The following is a 20798-nucleotide window of genomic DNA, read 5'->3' as shown; positions in this document are numbered from 1 at the left end:
TTTTCTTGAGAATTCCAAGGTGGTTAACTAATGTTAATGGAGCAATCATTTTCCACATACTATTTGATTTTTAGTTTTGCTTTTTTTCTCTTTCTTTTTCTTTCTTCCTCCCTTTCTCTCTCTCTCCCTCTCTCTCTCTCAATAAAACAATCTCTGCGGATGGACTGTTGGTAGAAAAACAAGATTCCTTAGTCAGTATCCCCTCACCTTTGACGACGGGGTATGTGAAAATGAAGGAATAATACACAGGAATGAGGGGCGCCTGGGTGGCTCAGTCGGTTAAGCGTCTGACTTCAGGTCAGGTCATGATCTCACAGTCCGTGAGTTCGAGCCCCACGTCGGGCTCTGTGCTGACAGCTCGGAGCCTGGAGCCTGCTTTGGATTGTGTCTCCCTCTCTCTCTCTCTGCCCCTCCCCCACTCATGCTCTGTTTCTTCCTGTCTCAACAATAGATAGGCCTAAAAAATTTTCTTAAAAATACAGGAATCAAGGGGCGCCTGGGTGGCACAGTCGGTTAAGCGTCCGACTTCAGCCAGGTCACGATCTCACGGTCCGTGAGTTCGAGCCCCGCGTCAGGCTCTGGGCTGATGGCTCAGAGCCTGGAGCCTGTTTCCGATTCTGTGTCTCCCTCTCTCTCTGCCCCTCCCCCGTTCATGCTCTGTCTCTCTCTGTCCCAAAAATAAATAAACGTTGAAAAAAAAAAAAATACAGGAATCAAATCATGCATAATGTTTTACCCTAGAACCATTACTCGTAGGAAGATGATGAAACTCATCAAAGAAGAGTTTAAATGAAAATGGTCTTCATGTATTAATTAAATGAATGAATGCATCTATCCCTAGCCAAAGGAAAAGGGATTAAGAGAAGATGATTTAGACAAACACCAACTTTGAAATGATCACAAGAGGTTCGTATGATCAGGGCTAGGTGTGTCCTTGATTTACATGATCATGGTAAGTGCTAAAAAAAAAAAAAATTAAAATCAGCTTCATGCCACAGCCTGTGTTATCCACTCTAAGTATATCATCTCATTTAATCCTCACAACAACCCCGTGGGCTCAGTATGATGCTCATCTTACAGATAAAGAAATAAGTCAGAGAAGTTAGTTAACTTGTCTAAGGTCACACAGTAAGCGGTAGGGCCAAATTCAAACTCAAGTACGTCCTACTGGGATGGCCCAGTAGGTTAGTGAGCTGAGCTTGACTACTTTTCTGACGACATTTAAGTTTTGAATTAAAGAGACAAGATAATCAATCAGTTAATCAATGGAAAGAATGTACAGGAGGAAAATGTGCCTTGGTGGCCACCACGGTTCTTCGGGGCCATGCAATCAAAATTGTGTCAAGACTAAACATGCCCCTTTTCTTGTGTTGTGACTCAGTCTTCCCCCACACCTTGTCTGCCCTCCCCACTTTGGATCTCACCTTTTGGCCTATAACCTATTGAATTAGGGTACAGATGTCCTTCTGAAACAAGGTTAAAAATGATCCAAACTCAAAAAACTTAATCAACATGGCAAGTAGCTGTACCCTGTTTAAGTGGATGCCTTTCCTCCGGCTAAGGTCTTCGTAGGGCTTATCCAACGTGTGGTAGTGTCGCAAGAACGTTGGCAGAAAATGACCCGTTACGGGGAGAAATGAGATATGTTGACTTTGCCTCCTTTATCTACTTTCCTCCAAAATCACAGATGTTGATATTAAATCTGATAGATAAGTTTTCTTACAGCCCTTTTAATCCTAATGTAAACTTGGGAAATTGCCAAAGAAAATGCCTGGGTTTTTGCCAAGTGCCCACAGAAAGCGCAATCTCTCCGGTGTTGATGTAAAACTGGACGTTTTGCTTCGCCAACGCAGACGCTCTTTGGTTCTCTGAGTTTTAAAGAGTTAAGGGAATAGATGGAATGCCTTGGGAATGTTGGCAGGGGAGACCCGAGCTCTTTCTCCTTTGCTTCTCTGCTTCTCACCCTGGACGGAATCTCGAAACCACCAGAGAACGGGGATGACTCTGGGCTTACGCCGTTCCCTACTTTCTGGTTCGACCTGCCCCCAAACCTGGCTCTACGTCCCCAGCAGCCCACGGACAGGGAGGGATGGCGTGCGATTATCTGCAGGGTGAGGCCTATTTTTACCTTGTCCCTGGTGAGTTCCCAGAGCCAGGGAGAAAACGTTTCGATTTATGAGCCATTTGCTAATCCTTGAGGGAAAACAGTCCCTGCAGATTAGTGAGGGTAGAGGGAAGGTAGGAGGAGAGGAGATTGGGGCAGAGGAAGCAAGAGTTATTTTGACTGCATTTTTCCCTTGCCTGATTAAATCTCGGTGACATTTGAACTTTGCTTTGCTAAAAGAACACAGCCCTGGATGTGGGGGCCTGGGACCAGAGGGGTAAAGGCGGGGCCTGGGGCTGGCATGGCTGGAGGGCCGCTTGGCTCAGAGGACCTGCTATGTAGCCGGGGCCGTCTGGTTCGGGGCCTGACTTCCCAAGCGCTGAGGACGTGTCGAGGGGGACACCTTCGGGTCCTGCAGCTGATGCTGAAGCCATGGTGCATCTCCAGGGCCGTCTACCAGGTGGGACCAGAAGCTCCTCTCACGTTTCTTTGCAACCAAAGAAATCAGTGGGGGATGGTGGGGAAGGGGTATAAGCTGCTGTCACGTTTTTAGGACCGTAAAGTGTGTTGTAATAATGGGGGCGCGGCTAACATTAATGGAACACCGTCTTCCAGAAGCCAGGCACCGTGAGGTGCTTCGTAAGTGGTTCAGTTTTCCAAACAGCCTGATGTAGTTGGTACTTCGGTCACCATGTTGAGATGAGGTTATTGAAATTCAGAGGTTACTGTTAGTAGATGACAGAGTCCTGTGATTTTTTTTAAGTTTATTTTAAAGTTTATTGATGTATTTATTTTGAGAGAGAGAGAAAGAGAGCAAGAGAGAGAGACAGAAAGGAAGGGGCAGAGAGAATCCCAAGCAGGCCCTGCACAGTCAGCGCAGAACCCGACCTGGGGCTCAATCTCATGATCCGTGAGACAACGATCTGAGCTGAAACCAAGAGTCGGATGCTTAACCTACTGAGCCGCCCAGGCACCCCCAGAATCCTGTGATTTAAAGCAAGGTTTTTCCGGCTGTAAAGACAAGAATGCCCTTTCCATGAGTTCATGTTCCTCTTACCCAAGAGATGCTGTTTTTCTCAAAAGATGTGTATCTCTGTGTGTGTGTCTGTGTGTATGTCTGTGTGTGTGTATGTGTGTGCATCTGGGTGTTGGGGGTGGTGACCAGCTGGTAGGGAGCATGTGGCCGTGGGACAGGAGGCAAGGAGGGAAGAACACTGGGGAACGGTACTGAGTCTCTGTCCTCACCTCCCCGCCCTGTGGTGGCTTCCCCAGCAGCTTCCAAAGTCAGACATCCATAAACAGCCTCTTTTTCTCAAGACAGAGTGTCTTCTGCAGGAGGGTGGCCCTCTGAGTCCACTGGCCAGAGGTGCAGAGCCCTTCACAGGGAGATGACAGGGCCTGCTTTCCTCATCTGTCCACCCAGACTGGTGCCATTAAGCCAAAGTCCCCACTTGCTACGGGGACTTCCTCAGCCCAGACTGGGAGGAAGGACACAGACCCACGGGGGGCGGTGGGGGGGAGGGGGCGCAAAGGCAGAGTGGCAAGGGGGAGCTCTTCCCCTGACTGTTTCTCGAAAAGGCAGTGATACACGAGCTCTTCCTCCGTTGACGGTTTCCAAAACGTAGTTTCCCTCACTAAGCCGACTTGAGTGGCTTTGCTGTCTCTGTCAGCTGGCTCATCACACCCCTCGGCACCAAGGACACACAGCTGGCCTTTGTATTTTTAGGTGTCACTTGGGGCATATAATCCCTTAATGAGCTGCAATGGCCAAGCAGTGCAGGGCCGGGTGGCCACCCCTCCCCCACCCCCCTCATGGAATGTCTGGACTCACTGAAGGGACATCTCCTTGCAAGACGTGCCCAGGAGCCCTGTGTTGACTTCACAGAGGGGACACAGCCCTCCAGGATTCTCACCCTTGGTTCTTCATCACCCCGTTGGCCAACGGTCTGAAGACGGTTCAGGCAGAAATGAGGTCTTTTTCCAGAATGCTTGTGTTTGAAGGGCCCATACCCGGAGTTTTACTACAGGTGGCAAATCTACCTGTAATAGATCATGAAAGAAACTTGAGAGCGAATCTGACAGCAATCTGAGAAATGTACGTGGCATTTCCAAATGATGAGTTGTGAATCTGAAAGAAGGCTGGGAAAAGCCTCCCGGAAGCAGTCACGTGGGTGGTTTGTCCATTTGAAGCTTTTCCTGAACCCCTGGTTGGCGTTTGGTAGAATTCCCGAGTCAGGAAAGTTCTGTCTTCTTAGTTGTTGCTCTGATTGCACGTGAGTTTGGGGGTCCTGGTTCCCCACCTCCATCTCCCACTTTACCTCTTGTCTGTCTTCTCTTGTGTCTCATTGAGTTACATAAAAACTAAGACTCTCGGGGCGCCTGGGTGGCTCAGTCAGTAAAGCGTCCAACTTCAGCTCAGGCCGTGATCTCGTAGTTTGTGGGTTCGAGCCGCACGTCGAGCTCTGTGCTGACAGCTCAGAGCCCGGAGCCTGCTTCGGATTCTCTGTCTCCCTCTCTCTCTGGCCCTCTCCTGCTCGCCCCCTGTCTCTGGCTGAGCCGGGCTGGTCGGCCCAGGGGCAGACGCCTGTAGCCCGCACGGCCTTGTCCACGGCCGGCAGGTAGTGCCCACAGGTGCAGCCGGGAAGCCGCCGCTAAGGGGAGAGCCAAAAATGCCGGCCTAAACCAATTCACTGACCCCCGGAGGGCCAAGTTGGCCATTTCGCAGCCTGCGGGGCCAAGGTGAGGGGGAGGGCTGCCCAAAGCCGAAAGCGGCTGGCCGGACCAGGGATGGTCTGAGTAGTTCCAGAGCAGACTTGCCGTCCCCTGGCGGCTTTACCTGCTCCCAACCCCCACTCACGCTGGCAAGCAGGATTGGCTTGAAGGGACATTTAACACCAAAGACTGGCATCTCCTCGAGAGCTCACAGTCTCCTGGGGAAGAGTTGAGAAAGCAAATAATTGCATTTCGACTAGTAGAGTCTTCAAGGGAAGAGAAGGGAGAAACTAACTTTGGTCAGGGAAGACATTACCAGAAAACCTTGTCTGTTGTCCTAGCCTTTGCTTCCCGCGTATAGAGAGGGGGTGACAGTTCAAACGGTGCCCGGATTGAGTGCGAGCACGTTTGCGGAAGGGAGGGGTACACACGAAAGCATGTACGAGGGGGACAGACTGTTTTTCAATATACTGTATTCCTTCTGGTCTTTATCTTGGAAAAATTCATCACGAGTGCCTTTATGTATTAGGGATAAGGGGTGACTAATGGCCATTCCTGTATGTTTTGTTTAGTTAACCGAGGGAAACTACGTGTTCTCCTCTATTCACACACTGCTTCCACACTCAGGGCACTTCGGGCATCAGGTGTGGGGTTTTCCACACCAAGCAACTGGGGTGCAGACTGGAGCACAGGTGCCCCAGGTTAGGAGCTCAGACCCACAAGAGCTCCCCCCCATGAGACACCAGTCGCGAGTAGTAGGTCCCCCGTTACCCACGACTTCTGTCCCACTCGGCTACAAATCAGAGGTTCCCCTGACCCCATTCTTGGACGCCATCATTGCTAGAACAGCTCACAGAACTCCGAGAAACACTTACGTTTACCCGTTTATTACATGAGAAAGGACGTGACAAAGGATATAGATGGACAGCCAGATGAAGAGATAACGCAGGGCGGGATCTGGGAGGATCCTGGGCTCCTGTCCCCTTGGAGTTTGGGTTGTACCACCTTCCCGGCAGCTAGTTGTGTTCGCCAGCCTGGAAGCTCTCTGAACCCAGTACTTCGGGGACTTTTATGGCTTCATCATGAAGGCATGATCAAGTATCAACGCCATTTCCAGCCCCTCTCCCCTTCCGGGAGGACGGAGGGTGAGGCCAAAAATTCCAAGCTTCTATTTATGGCTTGGTCTTTCTGGTGACCAGCCCCCATCCGGGAGCCCACCCAGAGGCGCCTCATTAAAACAAAAGACGGCTGCTACCACCCAGGAAATTCCAACGGATTTAGGAGCTCTGTGTCAGGAACCAGGGTCAAAGACCAACTATTAGATCAGAAGATGTTCCTTGCACTCTAATCGCTTAGGAAAATTACAAGGGTTTTAGGAGGTCTATGGCAGGAACCGGGCGTGGAGACCAATATATATATATATATATTTTTTTTTTTTTTCTATTGTTTCATGGCCATGGTTCATGGCTCACAGTCTCCCCATTGGCTACAGTGATGGCTGTCAATCTCTGAGTGACCTTTAGATTCAACTGGGAAGATTTCCGTTTCTTTTCTTTTCTTTTCTTTTCTTTTCTTTTCTTTTCTTTTCTTTTTTTTTCTTTTCTTTTTTACTAAAAAAAATTTTTTTGGGGCGCCTGGGTGGCGCAGTCGGTTAAGCGTCCAACTTCAGCTAGGTCACGATCTCGCGGTCCGTGAGTTTGAGCCCCGCGTCGGGCTCTGGGCTGATGGCTCAGAACCTGGAGCCTGTTTCCGACTCTGTGTCTCCCTCTCTCTCTGCCCCTCCCCCGTTCATGCTCTGTCTCTCTCTGTCCCAAAAATAAATAAACGTTGAAAAAAAAAATTTTTTTTAAGTTTATTTATTTTGAGAGAGACAGAGAGAGCGAGCGGGGAGGGGCAGAGAGCGAGGGAGAGAGAGCTCCCAAGCAGGCTCCACACTGTCAGCGGGGAGCCAGATGTGGGGCTCGAACCCGCACACCATGAGATGGTGACCCGAGCCGAAGAAAGGAAAATCACAGCACATGACAAATGTTGGAGAGCTGGCAAATACCATAACTATCACGAAATCCAGAGAAATGGCACATCCACTAACGAACTGCCTGACACCTCTCTGTCTTCCTTCTTTGCCCTGCACCTTCGGACTGCCCAGTCTTTGATCTCTTTTTCACGAGGCAGTAACTCTGTCTTCCTCCAGCACGGCTGATCACAATGGGTCCCTTCATCACTGTTGGGTTAGAAAGGTTTCTTTCTGGGCCATAACTCATCGTGGGAAATAGCGTGCAAGTTTTTCGGACAGCCGTCAAATTTGGAAAGGCTTCTGCCAAGCTTCCTTTCCATAGGATCTGTTACCAAACATCCTTGTTGCTTATAGTAAAAGCACACGCGTGTGCCCTCGAAACACAGGAATGGTGGGAAAATTCGATTATCTTCTACTTCTTCTGATAAGGAAAAAAAAATTATAGGATGCTTTTGTAATTGTGTATATTGTATAGTATGAACATACTCCTGCCGGGGGGGACATCTTCCACTTTTATTAGGGGTTATGAGAAACTAACTCTTCACTTATAATTTTACCGGTCTGATGGTCGGAAGGTTTCTCCACAGACTAGCTTCTGTCTCCTAGCATTTTTCGTTTGTGTGTTGTTGTTTTCTTTTTTGAGAAAGAGAGCACCCATGGGGAGAGGGAGAGACATAATCTTAAGCAGGCTCCACACTCAGTGAGGAGCCCCACACGGGGCTTCATCTCATGACCCTCGGATCATGACCTGAGAGGAGATCGAGCGTTGGACGCTCAACCGACTGAGCCACCCAGCCACTCCTGACTTCTAGCATTTTAAATATTATTTCTCCCGTGTGGACGGAGTTCACATACCTCGTAGCCAAGTGCTGTAACATGTAGTAACATCCACATAAGGTCTCTCTCTGGACTGATGTGGACAACACAAGGCGTCGGCACCCAGGGGTCAGGAACCTGGCCGGAATCCATTTCTACACCGGTACCTCTCACCTCTATCTTTTCATAGCTAGAAACGAGTGTGGAAAGAGCCATGAGTCATAACTGGTGACGATGAAAATAGCTTGCTTGTGCAAAGACGGGCGTGTGCACATATTGCTAGGAATAGTCCTGGTGACCTGGGAGAGACCCCAGGAAGTGAAGAGCCCTGGAGTTTAAGCTTCACGACGAATGCCCTTCTGTGCCCTCCCAGCCACCTCCCATTCCCCCCTGGTCGTGCAGTATGAATTATAGGAAAAATAAAATAAATAAGACCAACAACCTGAATTATTACCATGCCATAAATTGCTTCTGGCCCCAGAGATGTGGATCACATATGCAAGGCATATGTGAGCCTGTTTTAGATTGTGATTTTATTTTTCTAAGTTGGATGTCATCGGTTTTTAGAAATGTTTTTATCTTTTTATTTTTGGTCTATTTGCAGAAACTGCACCCTTCATGACGGCTGTCAGCTCTGTTTCTGCTTTTTATTTTCTAAGGCCCGCCGAACAAAGCACAAAAGCGGCAACATACCTGGTCCTCCTGATTTGGGGATAGAAGCTGTGTCAGAGAAAGCAGGACTAGGAAAATGGCCCAGGGCACATTCCCACCTTCCTGTGAGAAGTGTGGTCTGTTCCGTGGTTTTCACATCATCCGTGTTCACCCAGCACCACTGCTTCTGGGAGGAAATAGGGACTAGTGGCTCTAGTGACCACCCAAGTGCCAGGAATCGGGGAAGAGTCCTTTTTAAATTACATGTTCCAGTTCCATCTCCCCACCCCCCACCGCCCCCCAGCTCTTTGTGGCTGGGAGCCGGGGCCACAAGGCTCCGGACACACACCCACACACACACACATACACACACACCGTGGTTAGCGAGCTAATCCATGCGAGGGCCCTACCATCCTGGGATAGCACTAGTGGTCAGAGAGAGAGGTTCCTGTGTTTTCTTCCTAGGACAGATTGTGTTTCTGAAGCTGAGAGGTTCTAGAAATGGAACAGTTTGAAGGTTCTACTTTGTCATCTGTCTGCATGATTAGTTATAGTGATGTCAGTGCTACATTCTCCTAATGACGAGCAAGTCCTCTAAAATGAGATTGGGGTTCCAGTGATTCATTCGTATCTTCTGAAACAACTAATACAACCAATCTGGGGCCAGTGGATCTTGCCATGATTCCAGCAAACGTTTCCACATGTGGAAAGTGAGGCTTTGATTCTCAATTTGCTATTTTTGCTTTTCCCCTTTCATCATTGTGTTATGGCAATGTATGTTTTCAAAGGGCTGTGCCCTTTGTATTATTTAATGCCTACATATGGCGTGGGGCTTAGCCTTTCCTCCAGTGATCTATAACATGTGTTATGGGTAAAGGAGGAAAAAAAAAAAAAAGGCTCGCACCAAGAAGAACAATTAGCTAATTTATCACACGCCTTCCTAACTTTTGTCAGATCTGCACACTTGTGTGTTTTAACCTTTTCTGCCACTCTTTGGCTGGTGTCTTGTCAGTAAAGGATGGCGTGTTTGCATTTCCACCGGTGCTTGAATGTCACGCACCCCGTCTTTTGCAACGGTTCGTTCTTATATGGACACGGAAGCACGTCTTTGCGATCAGACCAGGAGCAAAACTCCCTTTCTTGCGTTTTCCAATGCTTCTTTGATGTGGACAGTGTTTGCAAAGAATGTAAGAGCTCAGTTTTTACTTTGTTCTTAAAATATTTTTTGAGTCTGACATGGGGTGTGTTTTCATCGTCCTGGAAGGCATTTTCTTTGGTTCCAGTAAGAAAGTAATACTTTGGAGGTTTAAAAAGCTGTCGGTTACAACATCAAGCATGTCTCCCTTTGGGTCAGTTCCTTCTAACACATGCGAATCTACTTTCAAAGCTCTGTGGAAATCAACTCAGAATTTCAGCTTTGGACCAATCTCAGACTCCCTTTGGAGGAGCTCCTAAATCCTACTTAGGTAAGGCCTGCAGATAGTAATCCCACTGAATGGGGAGTAGCCTGTTTTCCCTTGAATCGTACATTTGTTTGGGTGTCTCTTGGGTTTGGGGCTGATGGGGTCCATGGGGGATCTAATTTCTCTGCCATTGCCATGAAAAAAAAATGACATTGAACTATATGGAGAGTTTTTGCCTAACATCCTCACAATGTCCTATTCTTCCCAAACTGGTATCTTTTCAAGATCTCATCAATGGAGAGAGAATTGCTCACACTTCTTAACTTCAAGAAAACTACACAAGCTTATCTTTTTATAGTTTACCCAGTACTTTCAAAAAAATTGTTTTAATGTTTTTATTTATTTTTGAAGGAGAGAGAGAGACAGAGCATGAGCAGAGGAGGAGCAGAGAGAGAGGGAGACATAGAATTTGAAGCAGGCTCCAGGCTCTGAGCTGTCAGCCCAGAGCCCAATGCAGGGCTCGAACTCACGAATCATGAGATCATGACCTGATCTCATGATAAGTCGGATGCTTAACCAACTGAACCACCTGGGTGCCCCTTACCCAGTACTTTCAAATGCTCTCCCTTCTTTTTGATTCTCCACACCACTGGGAGGTGTCATAAGTAAGGCTTATAAGTAAGGCCCAGGGAAGCTTGTGGCTGGCCTCCCGTAGGGAAGGATCTCAGAAGCGATGCTAGATGTTTGCTCTGGGGTGATGCCCTGCTATGCAAATTCGGGTTGATTCTGAGTAGTCTCTTCAACAGAGTCGGTTGGTATTCCGAGTTACATTTCTAGCTTTTACAGTGATTCTGGGTATGGCATATGTTTGCCTCAGCTTCCCTAATAATTAAGTACAGATTCGCTCATTCACTGATGTGTCTGCTCATTCCTCTAACAAATAATGAGCGAGCACGTACTATGCGTTAAGTATTGGCTGTGTTCTGGAGACGGGATGGTGAAAAAAACCAAACATGACTCCGTATTCTTATAAAGGTTACGTTCCAACGGTGGAGATCTGACATTCATTCCTCCACTAGCGCTAATACAATAATTATACAAACTCACGTGAATTTACAATCAGGGGTCAACGCTTTGAGGACAAGGTACCTGGTGGTCTAAGAGGGTACACCACAGGGGAACTTGGCTGTTCTCAGTTGTTCAGGAAGTGTTCTTGAAGAGGCAACACGTGAGCCGAGATCTTAGAGACAAGTGGGGTTAACAAGGCAAAGGGGTAAGAGGGGGAAATCACACTAGGCATGTGCAGGAATCACATTACCTACTGACCCAGAGTTGCTGCAGCAGACAGGAGGACAAGGAGACTGGATTTGTGATGCTTAACGATCACGTGCCCTTATTTAATAAGTGCAACGTGTTTTATTATCATTTACAATCGGGGTGACTGTGCTGCTGGACCTGTGTGGTCCCTGCATGCTTTTCACTAAGCGTTGTCCTACCCCACCCCTGGACCTTCTGAAAACCAGCTGGCCCATTTGGGGAGCCTCACCAACCAGCCTCAGCTGGAAATTTGCTTCTTTCTCAAGGGTATGAGCTCATTCCCACACCAGATGGGTTCCCAGTAAATGATTGTGCAATCTGATCATTTTCATCTCACGCCGACTCCCTTTGGAAGATGGAAACAGGGTACATGGTCCCTATCATGTAGTTAGAGGAGAATTTCCTTGATACGATAGCACACCCTGCAGATTGAGAGAAAACATACCCTTTAGAACTATGTGGCCGTTCTTCCACTAACAATAACTTTTAACTGTGAACAACCGATTCGTTTTTATCATAGGGCACATCAGTGAAAGTAACTTGGGCTTCTGCAACAGATGCCTTGGAAATCTAAGGGACTTAACATGACAGAAATTTATTTCTCACTCACAGTAAGTCCGACAATGTTCTGGTTGGTAGACAGCCTTCCATGGGATCACTCAGGGTCATCTTGTGACTTTGACCTCCTCTAGCAGCCCAGTGGTCTATTCATTTGCCAGAAGAAGACGGAGAAGGGAAACTCCCATCACGCTTTTTTGTGCGTCAGATGTGGCAATGGTGGTCTTCCCTTGTATTCGCATCCCGTTGGCCGGAACAGTCACATGACCTCCCCAACAGGGATACTGGCAAGAACAGGTGGGTGGGCAACTGGCCCACCTATCACAGAGGGTCAGTTTAGCCTGGGTGAAGGGCATGTCCCCTGGAGTCAGTGAATTAGGCTTTAAGTCCCAATTTTCAGACCAACTCCCCTCTATAAAACAGAAATAAAAACTCCTGAATGAGACATTACATATAAAATACTTAGACCCTGCCTGATAAATTGTAAGAGCTCAATAAATATTCAACCATTATTATCAGTGTTTTCATCTCCTACACAATAAAAGCAAAATTAAAGATATCCCATCATTTCGTATCATCTCGTCTGAGAAGTGAGTAGGGATGTAAGACAATCTTTCTTAATTTTTTGAAGAAGGAAAACAAAATCCTCGATTTCCGAAGTATGTTTAGGATAGTTGTTCGTGAGTTTCCTTTATGTTTCCAGGGGAAGTTAAAGGAAGTCTTTTGACAGACAGTTCTGTTAGGAAATAAACAAGCTGATGCAACCCAAGCTTATAAGGAGGCAGTTTGGCGTTTTAGGTAGCAGATGCTGCTGGGGACTCGGAGCTGAATGGAAGTCACAGGGTAGTGGTTCCTAGGAATCTGAAGGGGCCTCTGTTCTCTCCTCCCTGGGGAGCCTGGATCTAAGCTCAGGGGCTGCCGTCTCCCACCCCACTCGGCTTTGTTTGTGTTTCCCTAAGGGAGCATTATGGTTGTGATTTCCCTGTTCTGGGGCAGCCGCTGTGGCTTTTCCACAGCGTCTACTGGTCTGGGCCAAATAACCTGCTGTTTGTTTTCTCTCTTGGCCAAGAGCTCAGGGCACCCCCAAGCATTTTCTGAGCAAGAGGAAATGCTTGCTGTATTCCACCCAGGGGGCAAATTGCAGCTGATACCTCTTTTGAGGGCTCTGATTCAGGCATGCCGGCACACAGGGCACAAAATGCCAGCTCTCGCTGTGTGCCGGGAGGGGGGGGGGGGGGGGGCGGAATGGGGACATGGATGAGGTTGGTGTGGCCTCCTTGAAGCAACTGATGTTATATTTGGTTGGCCTCCCACGCCCATGAAGCCTTAGGTAAAGCCTTGGAAAAATGGGCTCAGCTATTGCCACGCAAGCCGGCCTTCCTCTAAAAGGTCTCTCTCTGCAGGATGTTCAGAGCATATCACCTGGTCACATCAGATCTTAAAAGAAAAAAAAAAAAAGTCACAGCTTCTGAATTTTGATAGACCTCATTAGACCATTGCAGGGAGGAAGTTGCCGAGAGGGGATTCTGAGAATTCCAGCCAAAGCTGTCTAATAAAATTCCCATATTTAATCCACTCTAGGAAGTAAAATACCTGGGATGCTAGGGAATCTTGTTAAGGTAGTCTAGAGCAAGCCCTTGGCTCTGCCAAGGCTATATCCTAACCACCCGAGGGAACTACTTGTCTAGACTGGTTACAACTATAAAAAGTAAACTAAATTAAAGGTGTTTCTTTGGTTCCAAGTCCTTTACGTACACATTAATTCTCCCAAGGATCCCGTGAGGTGGCCGCTCTGATGACCACATTTCACAGATAAGAAATGGAGCTTAGGTCACCCAGTCCAAGGTCACCTAGCTCGTGACCAGATTTGCACCGGCTCTCTCTCCATCACTGGGTTTAGTAATTATAAAAAACACCAGTTCACATACACAGGGTCAACCACGTTCCAGCAGGAGGTCCTTCCTCGTGCCCACCTTTGTCCCTCGCCGCCGTTTCAGTGTCGACTCTGACCTCCGTCGTGACGAATTTCCGGTCGGCATGGCAGCGGCAGTTTTTTGGGGTTGCCTTTCTCTCTCTTCTAAAAGTACCTGTCTGCAGTTTCTTTGTGGTGTTAGGGATTGAAGGATAAAAACAGTTCTTTCCCACCACCCCCGCCCCCAAAAATCCCTGTGAAATACCCAACTTCCACCTTTACGCTTAGATTCTATTGCTCGGTCTAAGAGGTTCTTGGTGATGATAGTTGACATTGATTTAGAGGTGCACGTCTCACGTATCTATGTCGAATCCTCAAGGCAACCAAGCGAGGGAGGTACCATTATTGTCCAATGAGATGCACGAGGAAGCTTCAAGTCAGGATCAAGATCAAGCAGCTGGGGAGTTGTGGGGCCAAGATTTAAACCCAGGCAGTTTGAGTTCAGAGTTCGGGGTGTGAAGCACTCGGCAGTGTGGTCTACACGTGGATCCGGTATGAGAGTCTGCTGCCTGTAGCACTCTTTGCAGGGAACCTCACATTGTCTCTTTCTTCCTTCTGTTTTAGTTGCCTGCTTACTACTTCCAGGGCCCTGTGAATCACAGATTCACATTGTATCATTGTTTCGGTCAATCAAGTATTTCTTGACGGGGCTGGCGGCAAGGTAGTGGACCGCTAATGGGACCCTACAGCTCCAGGGCTGAATCTCAGTTCAGCCACCAGTTAGTTCTGTGGTCGTTAACTAGTTAATGAACTTCAGTTCCCTCCCCTGTAAAGTAAGCATAAACAAGACCCCAAAATGTTGTAATGAGGGACAAATTGCATCGGACAGCTCTTAGCCTTGTTCTGGTGGGCAATGAGCATTCAATAAAAGGCGCTGTTAACATTGCTGTTTTACGTTTCAATCCACAAACGTGCATTGAGTCCCATGCCCTCGGTGTGCTGAGATTGAGGGAGAGACACAAAAGAGTACGGTAAGATATTTGCTGCAACTTGCAACTGGGTAAATCGGTTGGGCAAGCGGGGAAGAGGTAACTGGCAATGCGTGGCAAGAGGCAAAAGAGGCCACGAGAAGGTCAGAGGGCACACATTGTTGGATTTCAGAGGGGCTCAGAGCAGGATTCAAGGAGGAAGGTGAAGAAAAGACAGGATGTATCTGGCGGCAGTTTAGGGGAGGGTTTCCAAACAGGAAAACGGTGCAAGCAAAGGGAAGGAAATATACAATGTATCCACAGTTACCATATATGATCAACCTTCTCAGTGGCTTGTAGTAGGGGTGGGGGTGGGAAGGGGGGCAAATAGGAATGAATGGAATGTGGAACTGAAAGCAGAGAAAAGCTCATACTTTTCTCAACCCTGTGAATTAATATTGCAGCCAGAAATAACACCAGGGTTTCCCAATTCTCAGCTAGATTCTCCAAAGGAGACACTGTGCGTTCCCAGCAAAGATGGGCTTGCACAACCTCCTTTTTCTTTGGACTCTGCTTGTGAGAAAGTAGAAACCGAAAAGCAGCGGTAGGATCCATAACCATCAATAGTGGGGCAATAGGGCCTGTCACAGTTACCTGCTTCTTTGTTTGATCTTTCAGCTTCAAGACAGACTTGCCTTTGCACACACACACCTGCACAGAGTCAGAGCCCTCCGCTCCAGAGGGCTGCTCTTGTCGTTTACAAACTGTCTGGGTTACCCTCTGGTTCAGGGTCTGCCAACTCTTCACAACTTTCCAAGTCAGCGATTGAACAAGAATGTTCTGGACACGCACTCAGTTCTCAGGCCCGGAGGAGGTGCCCAGTGTGCAGGCGGGAGGGAGGATCACAACCGAATGTAGAACTCTTGGTGAATCTCAGTTTCCAAAAATGCTCAAGATCTCCTGTTTTCTGCCCCTCCCAGGCATGCGCCGAGGGCCAAGACTCGGGAGGAGTTCGCTTGTTTTTTTTTTGTCATCCGACCCTGTGCTGTTCTCCAAGTTGCTCAGGCTCGTCACAAATTCATGTCCGTTCATTTGCGTCTTAAAACTCACTGCCAAATCAGTTCACAATTTTCTGCGCTGCTGGGAAAAGTACATAGTCATACATTCACAATTATTTTCTTTTTCCTAGCCAGGAATTTTATTTTTTCCCCGTTTTATTGAGATATAATTAACATACAGCACTGTATCAGTTTACGATGTACACCATCGTGATTTGACTTCTATAAGTTTGGTTAATATCCATCATCTCACAGATACGAAAGAAGGAAGGAAGCACAAAGCAGGCAGGCAGGCAGGCAGGCAGGAAGGAAGGAAGGAAGGAAGGAAAAAGAAGGAGAAGAAAGGGAGAGGAGAGGGGAGGGGAGGGGAGACGAGGTGAGGCAAGGCGAGGCGAGGCAAGGCGAGGCGAGGAGAGGAGAGGGAAGGAAGGGAGGAAGGAAGGGAAGAGAGGAGAAGGAAGGAAAAAAATGTTTTTTCCTTCTTGGGATTTATTCTCTTAGCCACTTTTCTATATACCATATAGCAGTGTTAGCTGTAGTCCTCAGGTTGTACACTAAATCTCCAGGACTGATTCATCTTATAACTGGAAGTTTGTACCTTTTGGCCATCTTCCTCCAATTCCCCCGCCCCCTACCCGCTGCCTCTGGTAACCGCAAGTCTGAACTGTTTTTCTATGAGTTTGCTTTTTGTGTGGTTTGGTTTTGGTTCCTCATATAAGCGAGATCATACAGCACGTGTCTTTCTCTGTCTGACCTATGTCACTTAGCATGATGCTCTCGGCGTCCATCCGCGTTGTCAAAAGAGGCAAGATTTCCTTCTTTTTTATGGTTGCATAATATTCCGTTGTGTGTGTATACGAGGACTTCTTTATTCGTTTATCCACTGATGGCCAATCAGATTGTTTTCACGCCTTGGCTGTTGTAAATAACACTGCAAGGGACATGGGGCGAGCGGCTGGTAATTTTAGATCAGCATCACGGCGCATCTGAGACGAGCAGGGACTTCGGGATTAGACTGATCCAGGGTCACATTACCTGTCTCCACCAAATACAGGTCCGCCATGCACCTGTTGCATGAATCTGGCAAGCTATTGAGTCGTCCTGAGCCTCAGTTTCCTCTCCTATAAAATGGAAGTGGGTTGAAAATCCCTGTCTGATACGATTGTTTTGAGAATAAGATAGCCTACCCAAAGCACTCGGCACAGTGTAGAGCACATACAAGGTGCTCAGTAAACGGTAGCAGGTTATTACCAGTTCTTCATTCATCATTAAGCACTCCTGAAAATGTGGCCTTGCTTGGAAGGCCCTGTGCAGCAGCTTTGGACAGGAATTTGAAAGCGCGTAACTACAAACCACCTTGATATGTTTCACACGCATTACCAGTTTCAAACCCAGAGTGGGGGGAGCCTGGCAAAGAGAGAAACGTTCTGCGCGCATGTGTGAGAACAATGTCCTTCTCCCCCACCTGGCACTGACTACTGGCCAATCCACGACCACACCACCATCCCCTGAGCCGCCGTCGTGACCCAACCCCCTCCTTCCCCTCCCCTGTGCTTTTCCGGAGGGCTGGGTATCTCCACATATGGAACTCAGTTTCTCTATGGGCCCTTTAATATGCTAGAAATTCCAGAACAACGTAGGCCCCGGCAGGGCACGGGCTCCACGTTGGCAAATCGGGCACCACCTCTGGCATTGCAATGTATTTCGAACCAAGGAAGGGGCCGCAACCCCAGATTTCAAGGGTTAGCTCCTCGCCCTGTGCAAACACCCGCGGGCTGGTAACAGCACTCATCTGCACAACGCAGAGAAGTTGAGCCGGAGAGAACCTTCTCCACCCCGGCTGTAACGTCAGCCTCACCGGCCTCCAGATCCTTCTCTGTGCGTTTATACCTCCGTAACTTGGGTTAAGAGTACGATGGATCGATCCCCCGTTAAACGGCGTTTAAGAGCAGAATTATTAAAACAGGGTTGGAGGACTACCTCACACGATTGAATATGATGTATGCTTTGTTACGATCCTGTGGCACTTGATAAATGGGGTCTGTCCGAGAAAGAAAATTGTGTCCGTGGCTCAAAGAATTAAAGCCCATGTCCTTTATTAGAAGAACATGCAAATTGCTTTCAAAGACAATTGGCTGATTCTTTCTAGCCTAGCAATGGCCCGAAGGATCGCGAATTAAAAGGGGTACGACGGGGTCAGGTTTGTATGCAGACCCGGCATTTCACGCAGGCTCTCTGAGAGGGGTCAGCGCAGGGTTTAGACGGAAGCCTGCAGGTCTGTGATGTATCCTCCAGGTGCTACCGTGGAGGGACTTTGCTGCTGACCCCAACAGTCCCGTCGGCTGCCAGCAGGTGGGGTTGAGGAAATGTCGCCCTGAGACGGCGAAGCCAGCGTCCAGAAGGGCTGCGGTAGTTCTGGGGCCATATCGCTCGTGCTACGTCCCTTCCCCGTGACTCGAACCGCCAACGCCACTGAGCCCTGTCGGAAACTCGGATTAGAAAGGGGACTCTCCTTTTATTGTTTGCTGTGCAAACACAGCCCAAAGCAGAAAAGAAGCGGCAGACCTGGGTGGAGAACAGTACACGGGGCACAACTGGGGCTGTTTCTTCCATGACATCCTGGCACGGTGCCGGGTCATTCGTTCTGCTTCTCTTTTGTTTATGTGTAGAAAGCATGAGGGCCGGCCGCTGCCCTGTGATGATTCTCTGTAAAGTGAGCCCGTGTGATTATGATGGGCAGAGTTCTTCAATTTTACAAAGGGTGGAAACAGTTGATACGGCCAGGTCATGACAGCAAGCATGTCTTTCGATCCCGGGGGGCATCGTGCCGTGGCTCCCCTTAGGATAACAGAGGAAATGTTGGAAATGTTACGGGAGGGTGTTCACGAGGTAACGGCAAGTGGGAACAAAAGCAGGATACGTAAGTACTCAGATAAAGCAACCCCCCTCCACGAGGGACAGAACATCTGCATGTTCAAAGAGTCAGGTGGAAGGTGCCATTATCACCCAAGTGGACACTTTGGAGGTACAAATGTCTCCACTTTGTTCTGGAGACATTATACATAATCTTCACAAGAGCCCTACTGGGCAGGGAGGGCAGGGACTGTTACCACCATTTCTATCTTGCAACTGTCCCTCAGCAGAAAGTGACAGAGCCAGATTTGAGCCATGCATGGCAGGTGCTTCTGGAACTCATGCCCTTCGCCACCACGCTGTATTAGAGCAGTTATTTCTGGGCAGTAGAAATACAGGTACATTTTTTTTAATGTTTATTTACTTTTGAGAGAGAGTGACAGAGCATGAGTGGGGGAGGAGCGGAGAAAGGGGGAGACACAGAACCCAAAGCAGGCTCCAGGCTCCGAGCTGTCAGCGCAGAGCCCGACGCGGGGCTCGAACTCACGGACCGTGAGATCGTGACCTGAGCCGAAGTTGGACGCTCAACCGACTGAGCCCCCCAGGCGCCCCAAAATACAGATCCTTTCACTTTTGTGTGTTTTCCAATTTTGCTCTTTTTTTTAAGAGAGAGAGAGAGTGCAGGTGGGCACATACATGCCAGCAGGGGAGGGGCAGCGGGAGAGACAGAGAGAGAGAGAGACAGAGAATCCGAAGCAGATTCCATGCCCAGCCCAGAGCCGGATGCAGGGCTTGATCCCACAACCCTATGATCATGACCTGAACTGAAGTCAAGAGTCAGGCGCTCAACCAACTGAGCCACCCAAGTGCCCTCCAATTTTACTTTTGACAATGAGCATATGTTACCTGCAAAATAAAAGAAATAGAAAATAAAAACAAAGAGGGGGTGAAAAGCCATATGTGTTGTGGGGAAAAATCACGTTTCCTTCATCTTGGAGATGTTCGTTAAACCAGATTTAATTGGCCCTGAAACAAGGCACTTCTAATTCAAGGTGAAAAATCTTAAAGAACATCTTAAGAAAAGAATTCCCACACTTGGAAACTCAAAGGGAACAGTCTCACCTACCACTTCTCTGCAAGATTTTAGGTCACAATTCCTGGCCATCTTCAGTGTTCTTGTTGACCAGCCCCCCCACCCCAGCCTGGCCCTGACCCTTCCTCCAGGCCCTCCGCCCCTCCTTCTCCCACATCTCCCGGCAGTTTTCTCTGTAGAAACTCCCGCTGCTCTCTTCGTTGTGTTTCCCCTCTGAGGTTTCCTCTGGGCCTGCCCTCAAGCTCCAACCTTCCCATCTACCCCCAAAGCAAGCTGTCACAAGCTGTTGCAGCCCCGAGGTGGTACAGTAACTCTCTTCCTCCTTGCCCGCCAATGGGCAGGTGTAATGTCTATCCTTGGAGCATCTGCACCGCCCCCTTCCGTAAGTCCTCATGATCTTGGCCTCTGCCCTTACTGCCCCCGCTTCCCTCAGAAGCCACCAGTGGCCACTCACCTGTCACAGCCGATCCCGCTTTCCCAACCTCCTCCGTGTCTCTCTAGCTTTGATCAGCCTCCCACTCGGAGGCGCCCAGCACCCTTGGCCTCTCTCTCCCTGTGCTGTCCTACTCTTCTCCCTTCTCAGCTTCCCTTGCTGGTTTCTTTGCTCCTCATTCCACCCTAAATGGATAAACCCCAAGTTCCACTCTCAGTCTTGTTCTCTTCTCTCTGTATCCAGTTAACCCTTGAGTAACATGAATTTGAACTGCAGGGGTCAGTTTACGTGTGGATTTTTTTTTTTCAAGGAATACAGTACTCTCAATGTATTTTCTCTGTCTTATGATTTTCTTAACATTTTCTTTTCTGTAGCTTTATTTCGTTGTAAGAATACAGTAGATAATACAGGTGACACACAGAATAGGTGTTAATCGACTGTTTATGTTATCAGTAAGCCTTCCAGTCAACGGTAGGCTATTGGTAAAGTTTTGGGGGAGTCCAGAGTTATACACGGATTTTTGACTGTGTGAGAGGTTGGCACCCCTAACTTCTGCATTGTTCAAGGGCTAACTGTACCGCCTTTGAATCTCAATATGTCTTGAATCTCAGCATGTTTACCAGCAGAGTTTACTCACAACGCCCAAATATATATGGGCATTTCCATTCTATTGGAAAGAGAGACAATAACCAAACAAATAAGTAAGATAAGGTCATCAGGAGGGACTTCCTGACATAAGGACGTCTGAGCTGAGACCCAAACGATGAAAAAGAATGAGGCAAGCAAAGTTTTAGAGGAAGGACAGAGTGCAGAGGAAAGAGCAAGTGCAAAGGTCCTGAGGCAGAAACAAACGTGCCCTGCTCTAGGAAGAAAACAGCAAGGCTAGAGGGTGGTGAGCAAAGGGGA

The sequence above is a fragment of the Lynx canadensis genome, chromosome B4, assembly GCF_007474595.2.
Source record: "Lynx canadensis isolate LIC74 chromosome B4, mLynCan4.pri.v2, whole genome shotgun sequence".
NCBI classification, from domain to species: domain Eukaryota; kingdom Metazoa; phylum Chordata; class Mammalia; order Carnivora; family Felidae; genus Lynx; species Lynx canadensis.
Note: the sequence above shows the minus strand (reverse complement) of the source record.